Source organism: Rana temporaria, chromosome 10 (genome assembly GCF_905171775.1).
Source record: "Rana temporaria chromosome 10, aRanTem1.1, whole genome shotgun sequence".
NCBI classification, from domain to species: Eukaryota; Metazoa; Chordata; class Amphibia; order Anura; family Ranidae; genus Rana; species Rana temporaria.
Window position 1 is genome coordinate 85,290,433 of NC_053498.1, and position 17,349 is coordinate 85,307,781.

General features: G+C 42.7%; 1 long non-coding RNA gene across 1 annotated transcript; it reads right to left on the reverse strand.

The window, feature by feature from the left end:
* Positions 1–622: 622 nt before the first annotated feature.
* LOC120915270 lies at positions 623–17,097 on the reverse strand. The gene is made up of 2 exons (XR_005743862.1): positions 16,776–17,097; positions 623–1,611 (listed from the first exon to the last, which is right to left on the reverse strand). It is a non-coding gene; the product is annotated as an uncharacterized LOC120915270 (long non-coding RNA).
* Between the last annotated feature and the right edge of the window lie 252 nt (positions 17,098–17,349).

Consider the following 17,349-nt stretch of genomic DNA (forward strand, 5'->3'; position numbering starts at 1 on the left):
GCACTAGGTTTTTATCAACCACTGTGAGACATTTAAGTGCCATGTGGTGAAGGCATACAGTACCGTACCCTGGTAGCCAGTGTTTATTCCCTTTATTTAACGGAGCATGCACCTGTGTGTAGTCACTGGCATTACCCGTGCAGGGTTTCAACCTCTCAGGTGAGACATCAACTAGGTGTGTCTCCCCCATGTCCAGTTCTGGTGTCCCACATGTCCTGTAACCGATAGCTTCTCTATAGGACTGCTAAGATTGAGACACCACCCCTACGAGAAATTTTCAACCCCCTTGATGTGTCACCTGGTGCCCTCTAGTCTGGCCAACAGACACCTTATTATGCATAAGTTCCAGCCTCCTAGGTGGTACCTGCACCATATTAATTCAGTTATGTCAATACATGTCACACATTAAAAAAAAAACTTTTCTTCTTCCAATTCCTCCTCCCATAAAACAAACATTTTACATTTCTTGTTCTGAAAGTAGCATGGAGGAAAAATATGGGACTTTATATGAAGTATGCGGCTAAATTTATAATGTGAACGTGGAGTGGCTGGCACACATAAAATACACCTAATAGCATTGTGTAATCTTGTATATACAATGGCATAACAGAAACACATTATATAAAATTGTAATTGGGTTTATTAACTAAACACCACATAGTAGCATAATAGCATAATAAGCATGTAAGTGTATAAAAATGACACAATGATGATATTAGAGCCACCAGACTCAAGAATCCATGTACACATATATATATAGCAAAGCCATAGCATATTGGTCTAAGCCAGAACAGCATAATGTAAAAAAAAGTTAGTAACACTCTTGATTTGTAGATCATACACGCATCTATATAGCTTGACGTGTTTCATGGATACTTCCAATCTTCAGGAGCAGATGCACTAACGCTATCTATAAAAGACATGTAGAATATATTAAGGGACTAGCCAGATGACAGGCAAGGGAAAGTAGAAAAAAATCTTGGACTAAGGATGGTAGCCTTAAAACGTCCATTATTACTTACAGAGGGCCTGTGTGTGCAGGTAAAGGACAGCAAGGGCCAAAACCGGGAGGGGTAGAAACATATCTTAAATCCCAGGAGCTGAGGCGGTGACCTCAAGGGCAGCAGGATGGAACGACAGTGGGAAGTAGATATCCCTGAGGAGTGCTTCAACATAGCTTGTAACGTGATATAGCCACATCACCGTAGCCTAAAACAGTAATGGTACTGAATAGTAACTGTAGAATAGTACTTGAATATCCCATAGTATTGATCCTGTTCTGAAGGATTGGATAGGTTATATTCCTTCCCCAACCTCCAACTCATTGCATTTTTATTCATAGTCTGTTTGCGTTCATAAATGACAGGAGAGACTTTGGCAAAATGTTTCACAAGTCTCGTTGTTGGGCAAAGTGTTTCAGATTCAGTATCAGAGCTATATTGTCCATAAGAAAAAGAAACCTTATATTTCAAGTATTAATCTGAATCTTTTCTCTCCTGAACGTTTATCAGAATACATTTTCGGTGTGGTATGGCACAGATGAACGGCCAACCAGATGAACATCTTTCATCTCTGTTCCAGAATCCTCTCGAAACTCGCTCCATCAAGATTCTGGAAGTGAAAAACAAGAGCAGAATCAAATTATTATCCATAATATCTACTAACACAGGAATTTAGTATTTCTGACTTCTGATGCTCTGAACAACTTCTCAAAACAACCATAATTCCTTTAGGATGAATCCACTCTAAAATGGATCCCCATGGTACAAGAAAAAATAAAAATAAAAATTACGTGAACGTTACTTCTCTAAAATCTAAATTCTAAGCATTTAAAAAAACAATGCATTATCTGTACTTTAAGATCTATGCACTAATCCCCATTTCAGGTGGATGAATCCTAAACCTTTTGGAACTGTTGTACCTGAATGAAAAGAAGAAAAAAACAAAAGAGAAAAAATACAACTCCAGCAGCTAAAATGGCTTCCTACCAACGCTTGCCTCAGACAAAATGTAGTCAGCTGCTAATTGAGGACATAGTCACTGACCACCTAGTCAGCTGTTAATGAACCCCCTTTCAGGTGGAATAAACCTAACCATTTTTCCACCTGAACAAAACAAAAACAAAATAGATGAAACAATAATAAAAATAAAATTAAATAATAATTAAATAATAAAAAAAATACAAAAAGTTAAAAGAAATTTAACTTTTAATTTTTTATATTTTTTTTTAATAAATAAAAAATTACAAAAACAAAAAAAGTTGAAAGAAAACATTTTTTTTTTTTTTATAAAAAATTAAAAAAAATTAAAGGTTGTATAAAAAAAAAGAAAAAGAACAATCCAGAGGCTTATCCTTGATTAATATTAAATATATATATATATATATATATATATATATATATATATATATACATATATCTCAAGGTCCTCTATAACATTCCAAACATGAAGGGCAAATCTCTGTAACTCACATCTTATTTATAGCAAAGAAACATTAACTAAACAATTCTCACTATCCATGCAGCTCCCTAAGGGCTGCTACCATTGTTTCCCCCCCATTGCTATATTTGAATGAACATGCGGCTCACTCCATTTTGCATAGTAATGCCTTTCTTGTCTTACTTGAGTATTATGGCCCCTATGCCTTTGGTTACCCCATCTCACCGAATACACTTCATAACACCTTGGGGTCGTTTTAAAGCGGATGTGCCACGGGGAAAAAATATTAAAAGCCAGCAGCTACAAATACTGCAGCTGCTGACTTTTAATATTAGGACACTTACCTGTCCTGGAGTCCAGCGCTGATCGCAGCAGAGCACGAGCGATCGCTCGTCTCTCTGCTGCTCCCCCCTCCATCCATGCTGAGGGAACCAGGAAGTGAAGCGCTGCGGCTTCACTGCCCGGTTCCCTACGGCACATGCGCAAATCGCGCTGCGCCCGCCCATTGGCTCACACGCTGTGTGCTGGGAGCCGAGTGTTCCCAGCACACAACGGGCGACAGACGGCAAGTCAGAAAAACCCGTCTTTCGCCCGTAGCGTGTGGCCGGAAGTGGGTGCAAATACCTGTCTTTAGACAGGTGTCTGCACCCCCCTCCCCCCTGAAAGGTGTCAAATGTGACACCGGAGGGGGGAGGGTTCCGATCAGTGGGACTCCACTTTAGGGTGGAGAACCACTTTAAGGTGGTGCTATCTTCTTTTGATATCATTATTCGCTGCCCAATATTTGGTGATGTGTCCCTCCCTCTTACACAAAAAACAAGGGTTGGTCTCCCTGCATGGGCCTTTCTATGAGCATATGGCGATGGAGAATAACATTGCTGCATAACATTAATATGAACAGACTTTACACTTTTATCGTCTGAGGAGTCATCACTAGCGATGGTCTTATCAGAGATCTTCACTGATTCAACTTCAGAATCATTTTCACATGCGGTTACCGCACTTTTTTTTAAATCTTCTTTGTCCTCTCCTGTCTTTTTTTGGCTGTCTCAGAGCGCCGTCGACAAAGACCGACAAAGACCGAGTCGAGCCGAGTGTACTGGGCACTCGGCTAGGCTCAGCCACGCGAGATGAGCCTAACACACCGTAAATCCGGCTCTGCACAGCTCGACCGAGGCGCCAAACTCAAACAGACGGACGCCGGACAAGGCCACCGATGGACACCGGGCAAGACAGCAGACAGACACCAACAAGGCTGGATGGACCCCGCGCAAGGCCGCAGACAGACGCCGGACAAGGCCGCCAATGGACGCCGGGCAAGACAGCAGACGGACACCGACAATGCTGGACGGACCCTGTGCAAGGCCGCAGATGGACGCCGGACAAGGCCGCTTTGCCGGACAAGGCCGCTGATGGACGCCACGCAAGACATCCAAAATGTAATTTTTTTCCTTAAACTTCCCTTCTAAACTTGGGGTGCGTGTTATACGCCGGCACGCGCTATACCCCGATAAATACGGTAAATCTTTGCAATATTCTACACTCTGCTGAACTTGCAGTATATAGAAAGACTGACAGCTCCAACACACGTTCCCCTGACCTCTCAGGATTGAGTCTGGAAGAGTGACTCCTCCCAAGGCTTGAACTGCTCCAGTGGTAACGGCGGGCATACCTAGTAGTAGGCCTCTGGCTGCTGGATCAGATAGGCAGGGCTTTCCACCCCCAGCCTCAGCGTTCAGTCTCCCCTGGATTTGCGATCTCCCGTCCCCGGGCGCTGTCCTGGCCTCCGCAGGCATCGGTAGCCCTAAAAGGTAAGCCCCTGCTCACAGGGCTTGTTTTCTTTACACCCCGAATCCGTTAGCGGCCGTCCTTTTCAGGACAAGCCGCAGCGGCAGCCTCTCGCGCCACCTCGTGGAACGCCCGGCGGCCGCGTTTGTTTAGGAAAGACCGCGACTTCATCCACGGCCTATCGACTCATCGCACTTAACCGCCAGAAACCCCCAAATCCCCTCTAAACAAGACACAGATCCCCCCATTCATCACCAGGCATCCCTGGAATAGCCCCCGACCGTACTACTTAGCCCTCCAGCCCCACACAAATCCTCAGTGGGTGACCAGCATGGTACACCCCTGCAGTGTGGGATACCCCTACCGCTCATCCCTAACCCTATAACCACCAGTTGGGTACCACCCCCATCCCCGACCCTGTTCCCTCCGAGGTCACCACCTCGGCTCTTTCAGTATTTTGATCCAGGGCCACGGCTGATCGCCCCCAGGGGGTCAGGAAGGAATATTTTTTTCCCCTGCCATGGCACTTTGGCATAGCACGGACAAGGGTCTTTTTCGCCTTCCTCTGGATCAAACAGGGAGGTACGATTCACTGAACCGTCACCCCCAGCACTACTGAAAATCCCCCCCCCCTTTAGGCATCTGCCCCCCAGTGCGTCAGCGACTATGACTAAACTGTGTTACTCGGCAGCAAACCATTTGGGGACTAAAGTCATTGGCCTCAATATTGCCGGCCGCCACCAAAAAAGCCTTAAGGACTGAACGACTGTTCAGAATCAATCGACGATCGACAGTCAAACACTACACCGGCTTATTCAAACCGAAGCGCATATCTTGCGCTCTGGTCAATACAAGATCGGCAGTAAGACACAGAGTAGAAATTCATGATCTCATCCTACAATGCGATTTAGACTGCCTCTTTATTACTGAAAGCTGGCTCACAGCTGACTGTAACACCATTCTGGGTGAACTGGTGCCAGAGAACTATCACATAATAACAGAAAACAGAGTGGGGCAAAGAGGAGGAGGCCTGGCAGTGATCTACAAGAGTTCCCTCTCGATCACTAAACCAGTCCTTCAAAACACACTTCCATTAATGGAAACTCTTTCTCTACAGCTTCAAACAAATCCCCAGGAGACCGTCCATATTCTACTCTGCTATAGACCACCGGGTCCAAAATCGCAGCTTCTCACATCATTGACAGAGTTCATGTTCACTTATACACTAAACAGCAAACATCTTTTGCTGCTTGGGGATCTCAACCTTTGGGCCAACTCCTCACTGGATCCCGTGGCCGTCGCTTGCATTTACCACTTGGAAGGACTAGGTCTGCAGCAGCTAGTATGTGGGCCCACACATGCTTCTGGTCACACGCTCAATCTTATTTTCAGACAAGATCTGGAAGTAAAAATTCTGGAAAATTAACCGTTGCCATGGACAGACCATCATGTAATGAAATTCATGGTTACCATAAATGCCCCGTTAACAAAAACACCAAAACCAGTGACAATGCACTGGACGAGATCTCAGAAGAAGCTCCATTCGGAACTCTTCAAAACAACACTAGGGAATAAAGTAAAAGAAAATCATTCACATCAGTCAGCTACGGAAACCCTGGATGCCATTAACACAGCTCTACTACAGTCAGCCGACTCAGTAGCGCCCAAACGCAAAACCTGCATCCGGAAACACAACTCCAGCTGGTTTAACGACCAGCTGGCGTTGTTTAAGCAAGAACGCAGAAGAGCGGAAGCAGCTTGGAAAAGAAGCACCACAGACGAAAACCACGGCATCTACAAGGAAATAACAAAAAAATACCACAAAGAAATTTTCAAGGACAAAAAAAAACATTTTTCCAAGATCATCACCAATGCCCTAAACCGCCCCCGCAAACTCTTCAAGCTGGTCACCCAGACCATGAATCCAGTCTGTCTAGAAGCTCCCAATTCAGATACCCAAGAATTTTGCAATGAATTATTATATCACTTCATTAACAAAATTGAAAGGATCCGTGAAAGCATTCAGCAAAACAGTACCCCCTTCAATCCCCCCCTAATCAACCGCCCAACCCCCATAGAAATCAGTCGCAATTAACTAGGTTCACTCTAAAACCCATCGAGGCCACAAAAAATATCATCAGCGCCCTGCGTAACAGCACAGCGCCTAATGATATTATCCCCATCAAACTGCTAAAGGAATGTGCCGATATCCTGGCACCACCTATCAAGCAGCTGACTAACCAGTCATTCAGGGAAGGCACAGTGCCCACCCTATTGAAACAAGGTATAATCAAACCCATTTTAAAGAAACCCACCCTTGACCCCAAAGACCCGGAACACCGTGGTCCCATTACAGGCCTGAACATCTTCTCCAAGGTAATGGAGAAAGTAGTGGTACAACAGCTGCAACAGCATTTAGACACCCATAATCTGCTTGATCCTTTTCAATCAGGTTTCCGTCCAGGGCATGGGACGGAAACAGCATTGCTCAAAATATGGGATGATGCTCTCGAGGCCGCAGACGAAGGAGAATCTTGTCTTCTAGTACTCTTGGACCTCAGCGCAGCTTTTGACACGGTAGACCACAAATTATTACTGACTCGCAGAATGTGACTTATCCTGGTTCTCCTTCTTTTTGGAAAACCGATCACAAGTGGTGAGACTGGGACCGTTCACCTCTGAAAAACGCACAGTGTCATGCGGTGTCCCCCAAGGATCCCCTTTGTCGCCGGTCCTGTTTAATATCTATCTTCGCCCTCTTTTTGAAATCATCAGCAGCCAAAAGCTGCTCTACCACTCTTATGCGGATGACACACAACTGTACTTTCTCATCTGCAACAAAAAGGATCATCATCTCGGTCTAGAGAAATGCCTCTCTTTGATAGAGAACTGGATGACAAAAAGTTATCTTAAACTCAACGGATCGAAAACAGAACTTCTCCTGTTTCACGCCAATCGAAAGAATCAACCGGCAACAACCTGGATACCTCCACCCATTCTGGGTAAAATCATCACCCCTAGCACCAAAATCAAAAGTCTCTGAGTCATCTTTGACACCTACATGACAATGGATGCACAAATAGGGTCAGTAGTCAGCGGATCCCATCATCTGCTGCGCCTACTACGCAGACTTATTCCATTTATTCCCAAAGAAGACATAGCAGTCGTGGTGGGAACAATTGTCAACTCCAGACTTGACTATGCAAATGCCCTCTACCTTGGACTCCCAAAGTACCAAATCACTCGTCTGCAGGTCGTTCAGAATACGGCCGCGCGTCTTGTGACTGGGAAAAAACCTTGGGAATCTATCTCCCCCTCACTGAGAAGCCTTCACTGGCTACCAGTGAAAGACAGAATCACCTTCAAAGCACTCTGTCTGACGCATAAATGTATCTTGGGAAATGCTCCCAAATATCTATGCGAAAAACTAGAGGCGTATAACCCCAATCGCGCGCTGCGATCCTCCAACCAAAATCTACTCCAAATCCCCAAAACCAGATACAAGTCCAAAGGAGAAAGAAGATTTGCTGTCCAAGGCCCTCGTCTTTGGAACACTTTACCAACCTCCATTCAGTTGGAGGAGAACCACTTGGCCTTTAGGAGAAAGATCAAAACCCATCTCTTTTGAGGTCAAAGGAGAAATGGTCAAACAAGCGCCCAGAGGCGATTTAGTTCGCATGTGCAGCGCTATATAAGTTTTTCACTCACTCATAGCTATTGCATATATGTATTAATATGTATGTCCCTTTATTGATAGAATCATCTACCAGAGTATGCTAGGCCTAATGATATAATGTTAGCTATGAAGATAGATGCATTTGCTTAGTAAACAAGTTACATTTATTTCCTTTAAAAAAAATGTCATATACTAACACCAGATATCTATAAAGTCTATAACAAAGAACATCAAAGATAGTTATCATCTCCTCTGTGTAAACCCTCACTGGCTCATATGTTAATAGAAAGGTCTGGGCCGCATGGCTAGGCCCAATCCAAGCTTCTATGAGGATGGCAGAGACACAGCCTCATAGCAGGCTTTTGAGCGAAGAGAGAGACTGAATTCTTCGCAACAATCCTTTTTACAAAAATCACTTATTCAAACTCCCCCCATTGCCAGTCCCATTTGCTTTGTACCAATCAGCATTTACATGACAATCCTCCTTATATTACTGACTGTCCTGCCATACTTGGCCTCTGGGGGCAGTATTGCAGTCCATGCGCCCTGGGCCGTCTTTGTAAGCTTCTAGCACACCAGGTGGGCTGGAGACAAGCCCTGTTGCTATGCAGATTGTGATTTGTTCCAAAGCTTTGAATGTTAGCTTTGGGTCATCTGGCTGTATGAACTAGAAAGTGAAATTCCAGGTTAACTCATGTTGCCTTACAACAAGCAGTCTCGCTAAAAGTCACTGATCACCACTGTAGCGGTCACCACCGTTTACGATATCCCCATTCCATCAACCCAAGACAGCTTATCCGACAGTCCGACAATCCAGCAGACACAATCCATATGGATTTCCCCAGAATAAATGAGACATACGCTCTGTTCTCTGGTTTCAAAATGCATGAATGAATACTTTTAATGGTATCTTAGCTTTCTTCTATACAGTACAAGCATGTTTGAGTTAATCACAGGGACAAAGACACACTCCACCCACAGATCACACAATGGGGCTTCAATCACATTCTTTTAGATAATGACATTCAGGTGAGTTAATTATCGCCCAGACGTCCTGTCTCCAACAAGTTCCCCTCACCTGTTACACAAAACACATTCCTTTACTAAACATAACTGACATGCTAATTCCCTACCCCTGAAAGGAGACATCTGACCTTTCAGACTTAATCAGTACAATAGACACAACACAGTATTAGCATCACACAATGGACAATGGAATGTCTTACAGGAGCCTATTGACCTGTTGTGGGTCAGCATGAAATCACCGGTAATATGTCCAGATCTCCTGCAATACATGAATTATCAGTTATCAGTCACCCTATGCCCAAAATGGACACAGGGTGACCCTAGACCCAAGAGTCATTAGTGACGCTGGCACAGGAGTACCCCCCATCCATCCAAAGTCTCTGGGTGTCACGGGTTATTCCGTTACAACCACCATTACTTGTAAAAAATAAATAAATAATAAAAATGCCATAAATTTATCCCCAATTGTGTAGACGCTATAACCAATCAATATATATGCAAACCAATCAATATATATGCTTATTGTGATTTTTTTACCCAAAATATGTAGAAGAATACATATTGGCCTAAACTGATGAAGAAATTAGTTTTTTACTTTTTGGGGGGGGGGGGGGGATATTTAATATAGCAAAAAGCAAAAAAAATGTTTTTGTTTGTTTTTTAATTGTTATTCTTTTTCTGTTTATAGCGCAAAAAAATGAACCCGCAGAGGTGATCAAATACCAGAAAAAGAGAAAAAAAGGACATTAATTGTGTTTGGGTACAGCGTTGCACGACTGTGCAATTGTCAGTTAAAACAACGCAGTGCGGCATCACAAAAAATGGCCTGGTCATTAGGGGGAAAATCTAAGTGGTTAACATGACATGCTAGTCCCTCTATATTTTCACCATTGCCCTCTTGTAGTGGCACTTACAAATAGTAGAGTTACTGCCAAAGAACATTTTACAACCTTTGTTTAAAGGCTTAGTTCACCTTTGAAAAATGTTGCATAATTCATCTGCATTGCGATCTGTGATCTACTGATTGAGGGTGCAATGCTTTTCAGGCTGTTGCAAGAAAATATAATAAATAAAACTTTTTTTCTGCAAAAATGTGTGCATTTATTATTTTTTCTGTCAAGGGGAGCGTAGCCTTTAACTGAAAAAGCCTTCAAAACATACATTTAACAATATTAGCAATTAACAACAGGTGTATTCATAGCAAACCAGTATCAATTGATGGAAGTCTCCATTGCAGCAGACTTTATATATTTGTTCATCACTAGATTGAGCCATCAAGCTAAGTGGATACAACTTTATTTAATATTTCTATAAGTATATAAACAGACTTTCTGTTTGCAGTTTCATTTTTGAAAGATAGATAGATAGATAGATAGATAGATAGATAGATAGATAGATAGATAGATAGATAGATAGATAGATAGATAGACGTGATAAAGAGATAGACAGACAATACTGACAAAAGGACACACATGCGAACACACACCTACTGAAAAAGTTATGGGCAACTATAAATGCATGCAAGACAGTTAGTGTTGTATAAGCCAACAAGGGCTGGCAGGCTCTGCATTGCTACTATGGCAACTGAGCAGTCTGCTCCTGAAATGGATTAGAAAATGCTGCTTGGAATCTAGAACTGTGTTACTATGGAAACCTTAAGGCCTAGAGTTTACCACTGACATTGATTACTGATAGTTTGCCTAGAGTACAGTCCGCAGCTACTATTTTTGCAAACTATAGTTGAGTTCGAATTCTATTAAACAAAATTCCTGAAAGAGGAAAATTTATACTCAGCCCAAAAACAGCAGCAGCATCCCCATGATTTATTACCTAAAACATCCTCTGCCGTCCGTTTTCTGGAGCAGTGATTTTAATAATGCTTAAAGTGAAACAATAAAAGTGAAATATTCCTTTAAATTGTGTACCTAGGGGGGGTGTATAGTATGCCTGTGAAGTAGCGCTTGTTTCCCATGCTTAGAACTGTCCCTGCATAAAATGTAATTTCTGAAGGAAAAAAAGACATTTAAAACCACTCGCGGCTATATATGAATTGCATTAATTGTATGAATTTTGCACTTTATCTATCACTTATGTAAATACCGGGTTGATATTATTAATCTAATCTATAAGAGCCTCATTACCAGAAACATCTTTTTAGATTGACTACATTTGTTCACTTTTGGCACTATAAGGAGGAGCATTGTACTACAACTTATTGAAGCAGTGCCACTCCCCATTTCCTGTTTAGATTTTTTACTCTACCTAATGTAGCAAATAGAGTGGAGGCAGCTGCAGTATAATTGTATTACTTTGGCCATAGCGCAGAACTACCCTTCTATTATTATCCAGAGGAAAAACCCTTTGAAAGCATGGACCAGTTTGCTCCAACTGTAAAAAAAATCTTCATCCCCTGGGGCAAACAGATATGAGGGCAAGCAGAAACTGCTCTAGGTTAGAAGGTACCTGCAGCAGCCTCCTAAACCTTCCCACCATGGCCAAATTCTCACAGTGACAAGCAAAAGTTCACAGCTTCCTGATAATTTTTCAAGCTGCCATTCCAGCATTCCCATTGACCAGTAAGTCTGCTCATCATATTAATGAGCCAACAGGAATGTGTGAAGTATGGCTTAAAATCAGTTTTCAGTGCTACTTAGAGGTGACAGTGTTTAGCCTGGGGGAAAAGTCCTAGCAATCAGCCCTGGCAGGAAGGTTTTGTGAGCCTGCTGCACCCCTAGCAGGTTGCCCCCCTCCTCCAACCTCAGAGACAGTTTAAGGTATTTTGGGATCTCATAGGAGCATGGTATTAAAAAACCTATGAATTAAGACCATCATCAAACAAATGTGGCTTTCTTTAATTATTTTGCTCTCATTCATTGGCACAGGGTCTTCTTAGTGCTTGTCAAAAAATAATAATTTGGAGAGAAGTGGGTACAGCAACGTTTTTACAAAGCACTTGCAAACATTAAATCAGCCAATATGGCAGCTTTTTGAAAGCCTTAAAAGCATTTTTTAGCTTCAGTTTGGGTGTGTTGAACACAAATAGTAATGAAAGCATTGAAATTCTAATGTAGGCTTGTGAAAACCCACTGGAAGCTTCTTTAGACAGTAGGCACTCCCGTTAAAAATCTGTGTCTAAACAATCTAACTGAAGCTAAAGGCCGATTTCAAGGCTTCAAGAAAGTTGCCCAAAGCTAGCATAAAGTTTTCAAATGCTTTGTAATGTTACACTGTAAACGATGACTTCAATCTATAAGCTGAAGCCTATGAGAACAAACCTGCAATTTCAGAAGAAATAGGTGAAAAGTGATTACTCAGAATTGCAATAATTACTTCAAAGAACAGAACTTGGTTTAGAAGGAGGGGAAAAAATATATTTTTTAAATATCTTAGATCTTCGGTAGCTCAGTATCATTTGGGTTGGGCAAGCTAAAGTAGGTTATTAGCTTGTAGAAAATATAGTCTGTTTGCATATGAACCCCATGAGGAAGGTATGGAAACGTCAAACTTTTCCACTTTTGAATGAAGCAATAATAACAATGAAGCCACTAAGAACCCAGAATTTTACTGGCTCTGCTTACCTATATTGTATATTTATAACACTGTCATGTTACTCAGGGCCGGACTGGCCTAGCGGGACAGCGGGAAATATCCCGGTAGGCTGGCTGCTGTGAACATGACTGGGGGCTGGATGAGGAAATAAATTCCAGCAGCAGAGCGGAGGGCTGGAGGAGCACGTGACTATCGTGCGGCAGGCACTGTCAGGTCTGTGTGCTGTGGAGGAGGATAATGCAGGAGGGAACACTTACTGGGTGTTCTCTGGTCACTGGCCAGTCATTTCTCTAGTAGGGAACCCACAGCCAATAGCGCTGCATAAAGGAGTTCAAGGGAGGACCTGCTCCTCCTCCGGTCCATCCACAGCCAATCAGCAGGCAGTGTAGCTCTTCCCCCGCTCACATTTGATTGTAAGTGTTGGAGTGAGGCTGAATGGGGCACGCTAGGAGGGAGATGCAGGAAAAGAAAGGTAGGATGACAACAATCCATGTTCTGCAGCCTCAGGACACACAAATCTGAACAGTAACATGTTGCTGGCCGGCTGCAGTGTCTTTCAGATATGTGATCAGGCAGTGTGCAGGTTATCAATCAGCCTCCCCCACACACACACACCTCTTGTCTCCCTGTTTCTGCCTATAACCTGACCTGCACATTGTCTGATCACACTGATAAGATCTCTGGAAGACGCTGCAGCAGTGTTCTATGAGACCGGGGACACATTTAACCATTTCAGCCTATAATCAGCTATTTAGGCAGAGCTCTGTGTGTGCTGCACAGATTGTTTGATAGGAGTTTGTTTTTGTTGGAGGATTTACTGCTGGATGAGGCTAAAAGCTTAACAGACCAATTAACTGGTTACTGTCCTCCACTAATCCTGAGCAGTTCAGTTTTTGCAAGAAAATTTGTATTTTAGAAATTGGATGTGATTATTTCTTCTGTCACTTGGTTGTACTTTCAAAGGAAAAAGACTGCCTTGATCCTGCAGAGATAGTTTAAATAGAGTGGAGCAACCCTGCAATACTATATACCTGTACATTGAGTTCATCTTTAAATGCAGCCTCTGACCATCTCCTGAATCAATCATGTCTGCAATCCTTAACCGTCCCCTGTACTATGTCTGCAATCTCTGACATTCTCCTGTACTATAATCTGCAGTCTCTGACCATCTCCTGTCCTGTAACTACAGTCTCTGACCATCTCCTGTAATATATATCTGCAGTCTCTGACCATCTCCTGTAATATATATCTGCAGTCTCTGACCATCTCCTGTAATATATATCTGCAGTCTCTGACCATCTCCTGTAATATATATCTGCAGTCTCTGACCATCTCCTGTAATGTCTGCAATCCCTGCAGGAGAGGGTACACACATGATACACACACACTGTACACACTTCCTCATCTGCCACAGCAGAATTATATTAGAGCCCCCAGTACAGAATGAGGATGCTTTATGGTGGGTGCTATGGCCATGGCACATTTTACATTGAAATCCATCCTCCCCCATAAGACAATCATTTATTGGGTGTAATATACATATAGGTGTAAATACATACACTGTGCGTGTATGTGTGTGTTTAGATATAGAGTTGAGAGAGGAAAAAAACAAGGAGTAAGAGAAGGAATTAAAAGAGGGGGATAAAGAAAGAAAACGAGTGAGAAAGAACATGAAAGATGGATAAAGAGCGATAGATAGGGGGTGGGGACAAGACATTAGGATAGAGAGAGATAAAAGTTAAAGAAAGGAGAACAAAGAGAAAGAGTGGTACATCCTAATGCCACGTACACACGATCGGTTTGTCTGATTAAAACGGTCTGATGGACCGTTTTCATCAGACTAACCGATCGTGTGTGGCCCCCATCAGTTTTTTATCCATCGGTTAAAAAACTAGGAGCTTTGTTTTAAAATCACCTGATGGTTAACTAACCGATAGAAAAAAACGATCGTCTGTGGGCACGTCCATCAGTTAAAAATCCACGCATGCTCAGAATCAAGTCGACGCATGTTCGGAAGCATTGAACTTAATTTTTTTTTCAGCACGTCGTAGTGTTTTACTTCACCGCGTTCTGACACAATCGTTTTTTTAACTGATGGTGTGTAGGCACGACTGATGAAAGTCAGCTTCATCGGATATCTGATGAAATATCCATCAGACCGTTTTCATTGGATGAACCGATCGTGTGTACAGGGCATAAGGGGTTTAATACTGTACGAGTGGAAGGGACTCGGCGTGCTAAATGTCCGCGGGTTAGGGGTGCAAATTACTTGCCTTGGGTGCTGACAACCCCCGCTACGCCACTGGGGCTGCTATGAAAGAATTTCCAGGGCTGGCTTTTATGCCCAGTCCGGCCCTGATGTTACTGTTCTAAAGTCTATAGACTCTATATAAGTCGATTTACTAGGAAAACACAGAAGTGCTGAGATGTTTAGCATCTGCATGGGCCCCTGGTATCTTTGGCCCTGGGCAGCCACTTATTCTGTATTGAAAATCAAGATAGTTGGGTTAGAATTGGAATATCAAGCTGTGACAGCTCAGAATATTTTCCGGGTGTGCTCAGTGAGTGTGCTCTCAGCACAGAATCTCGGACTCCCACATATGTGCGGTATATAGGGCTTAGGGCTTTACTGAGAAAAAAGTCTATAGGCTGTATAGAAATTGATTTACTAGGATAAAAAACTGAACTTCAGAGATTTCCAGTATCCACATGGGCCCTCCCTGAAATATTGGGCCCTGAGTAGCTACCTATTCTGTCCTGTATGGAAGAATGCGGTTGGAGAGAACTGTTTAGGTTAGAATTTAAATTTCAAGCTCCATTCTCTGCTTTGTTGGCAGCAGGACTGACTGCAGCAACAATCAATAAGCATCACAGAGGGCACTGTTTCCAACTAAGTTTCTGACTACCGTATTTATCGGCGTATAACATGCACAGGCGTATAACACGCACCCTAACTTTAAGAGGGAAGTTTCAGGGAAAAAAACTTTCCACACCCCCTGCTTATAACATGCAGGCACAGTTTACCCTCTATTTTCAGGGTAAAAAAGTGAGTGTTATACGCCAATAAATACAGTAATTTCAGTGAAAACCTATTTTGAATCTAGTATTAAATTTATTATATAGCTATCTGTTCTTTTTATGAAGAATGTTAAAGTTCTAATTCTTTGCCACCACTGGAGTAACTAGGTTACAGGAGAGAGCTCTGTGGAATGAAACGTGTCAGAGGAAGGCACTCAGGCAGGGAATGCAGCTAATTCCTTTTTATCTAACTGAAAATGTTTTTCTCAAATCCACAGTTTTCATACCAATCGGGTGGTGCCTGTAGGAGCACCATGAAAGATCCCCCACTGCTCCACCATGGCTTACTAAGTAACTTTGACACAACTTGCAATGTGAGGGCCAAATGTCATGAAAAATAGTACTGTGCAAACATTTGTTTGCTTGCTGCTGCCATTAGGGATGAGTATAGGTACTTAGCTGTGCAATACTGTGACCCAGATTCAGCCTAAAGTGGGCTAAAGTCCTGACATCACAGAGCCAGTCCAGGCTATGCAGGACTCCCAAGAATAATGTGGAATGCTGCAGGGATCCCAACAACAATCAGTGGCATGCTAAGGCCTTGTACACACGGTCGGACCAAACCGATGAGACTGGTCCGTCGGTTCGTTTTCAGCGGTTCACCTCTGAAGTGGCCTGATATGTGTACACACCATCAGTCCAAAATCCGAGCAGGTCAGAACGCGGTGACGTAAAACACACGACGTGCTGAATAAAACGAAGTTCAATGCTTCCAAGCACCAAGCATGCGTCGACTTGATTCTGAGCATGCGCGGATTTTGAACCGATGCTTTTCTGTACTAACCATCGGTTTGGTCCGAACGCCCAGCGGTCCAGCGGTTCGGTATTGAAGCATGTTTAGAAATTTTGGACCGAAGGAAACCAGACCGCTAGCCTATACACACGGTTGGTTTGGTCCGATGAAACTGAACTTCGGTTCATTCTCAGCGGACCAAACCGACCGTGTGCACGAGGCCTAAGAGGCTAAGCCAGCTGCTCCCACCCCCTCCATAGATCATCGCTCAGTTCTCAGTGTAGAGCCTTTGGGGGACAGCTGCAGCATGGATCGATACTGCAGCAATATAAGCAAGAATGTAGGTTTGTCTTTTTTTTATTCCACACTTCTCTTTTAAAAACAAAACAAGCCCTAAGCCTAGAAACCACCTTGTATCTCTATGAAAAAGTGTAAAAGTGTTTTTCTTTTTTTTTGCAAGAGAACACTGACAGTTTAGACACTGACCTTGCAAAGGTGATGGCTTCAAGGTATCCAATCTTGTAGGTGAGCTTAGAGAGAGGAATTTCTCTAGTGTTTCTGAGGTACAGATAGAACCAGATTAGGGATTTTTATTCAACAATTGAGGGGCGTGCAATCTCTAAAACAAGATGAAAAGGGCAGAAACATGAACTTTGATAGTGCTAGAAGCAAAATACTCAACCTACTAATTTTCCTAGGAAAATGGGGAAAATATTGCGCTAATCTAAATGCAAGTGGAAATAAAATGAAGCAGCTACACTACAATATGACAAATATTGAACAATAATGTGGGGGGAAAATGTAGCGCTAGGTGAGATAGAGACAGTAATATCACTAAATAAAAAATGAGTGAAAAGTCACTGTACTGAAATAGTGATAAAGTGACAAAAACAATGGTGAAAGTGGAGTGAATGAAGAAACTGGTAATATAAACAAACACAACCAAAAAATAACAATATAAAGTCCATCGAAAAAACTGGTGAAGGGATGGTGAAATGACCACGTAGATCCTCAAAGACACACAATCATTTTATTTAACTGAGTAAAGATGTAAATGATG